Raw genomic sequence first — 2,360 nt, 5'->3', positions numbered from 1 at the left:
CCTCAAATGGAAATCAGCTGCTGAAGCCATTCAGTCGCTCTCAACATCTCACTAGTTCAACATTCTTTAACAAGGCCAGCTCTTCCATCAAATTATCTCATCTTTCGTGCTTCTACACCAATGCAACCTCCCTCAATCCAATAAAACTCATCGAACTGTCCTTACTTGCAGAAAACAATTCTTTTGACATTATTTTTATCACCGAGACATGGTTCAATGACCAATCAACTCCCTCTCTTCAGAACTACAACCTCTATCGTTCAGACCGTCGCAACCAAATCGGAGGAGGTGTAGCTATATACATAAATAGTAAAATCATCTCAAACAAAATAGAGGAATCCCTACTACACAAAGATTTTATTCCCTACTATTCAGAACAGTTATGGGTTGAACTAAAGCTTTTGAATGAAACTCTGCTCCTAGGCTGCATTTATAGACCTCCATCCTCCGGTATCGAAGCCTTCTCAGAGATTTCAAGTGCTATTTTCCATGCCAAAACTTTAATATCGACTAAAAAATACAACGGTATCATCATTGCTGGTGACTTCAATTTCCCAGAGATTACTTGGACTTCCAACTCAGTCTTTTCCTCTAGTAAAATTGGTCTCAGTTCTTCATTTGTCTCTCTTTTTCAAGATTGTCATCTTCACCAAATCGTCACTGTCCCTACTTTCAAACCTGCTAATTGCCCTATGACAAAGACTCTTGATCTCATCATATGTGACTCTTCATATCGTGCTAGCGAAATCAAAATCGGTCCTCCTCTCGGTTTGTCTGATCAATATCATTGCACTATCAACTGGCATTACAAACTGGCTTCCAGCATAAAATTACCACGTTTCAACAGCTCTAAATTTATATACAAGCATGGTAACTACGAAAAAATCAACAAAGAATTCAATAATGTTGACTGGTCATCTATTTTTAAAGACTTAAATGTAGAACAATGTTACCAACTTTGGCTCAACAAATACAATGAATGTTGTCTTCAATTTATCCCTCGTATGCCAAACAAACCATCCCCCAAAAAACAACCATGGATGACAAAAGAACTATTATCTCTTATTCGTCTTAAAAAATCGCTATGGGCTCGTAACGTCAGTTCAAAATGGAAAATCACATCACTGGTTGGGGAATATAGGGAAACTAGAAAGTTTGTTAAAAAATTAAGTCATTCTTCTCTGAAATCTTTCGAAATTGCCCTTGCCAATGATAAGCGTAATCCTAAAAGACTGTTTTCATACATAAATAGTAAACGCTCTGTAATAAATCAGATCTCATCTATGCGAGTCACCAGTTCCAGTGAGATCATTAGCTCTGACAAAATTACAATAGCCAACTCACTTAACAATCAATTTCAATCAGTTTTCAGCAAAGAGCCATCCAATGACAATCTTCCCCGTTTTGATCGTAGAACTAACACAATCCTCAATAGCATATCTTTTGATACTCTGGCCACTCTAATGGAACTCTCAGCACTAGATATATCTAAATCACTTGGTGTAGATAATGTCAGTCCTCACGTTTTACGCTTTTGTTCTACCTCAATGTCTTCTCCACTTACTCTCATCTTTCAAAAGTCATTTGACAATGGTGAAATTCCAAGCTCATGGTCCAAAGCAAATGTAACACCTTTATTTAAGAAGGGCTCCAGAATCGACCCATCAAACTATAGACCAATATCCCTCACCTCGATTCCGTGTAAAATAATGGAGAAATTAGTTAAGAAGGCAATCATGCAGCATTTAAAATCAAACAATCTTTTATCAGATAGTCAACACGGATTTTTAGAGAAAAAAGCATGCATTACAAATCTCCTTGAAACAATGGACTTCTTGACTGGAAATATAGCAAGAAAGCTACCAGTTGACGTCGTATTTCTGGATTTTGCTAAAGCTTTTGACAAAGTCCCACATCAACGAATGCTTTACAAATTAAAAATGTACGGAATCGAAGGCAATCTTCTCAATTGGATAAAAGCTTTTCTACTCAACAGGTCTCAACGAGTCATCCTTGGCGACACTCAATCGAATTGGTTACCTGTGACAAGTGGAGTTCCGCAAGGATCAGTCTTGGGTCCAATTTTATTTGTTATTTTCATCAATGATCTGCCAGATGTAATAAGCAAAGAAAACAGTTGTAAGATTTACGCTGATGACACTAAAATCCTAAGCATTGTCAACTCACTTGCTGCTCAACTTCAACTCCAATCAGATATTGACCAAATTGTCCAGTGGACTAAATCTTGGCTCATGGAGCTAAATGCAAAGAAATGTAAGGTCATGCACTTTGGCCAAAAAAAATTAACACCTTTCAAGTACTCAATAGAGGAATTAGGCCCTTGTTCAATAACGACTCGA

The sequence above is a fragment of the Hydra vulgaris genome, chromosome 06 (genome assembly GCF_038396675.1).
Source record: "Hydra vulgaris chromosome 06, alternate assembly HydraT2T_AEP".
Lineage (NCBI taxonomy): Eukaryota > Metazoa > Cnidaria > Hydrozoa > Anthoathecata > Hydridae > Hydra > Hydra vulgaris.
The sequence above is the reverse complement of the archived record's forward strand: the minus strand, read 5'-3'. Positions refer to the sequence as shown.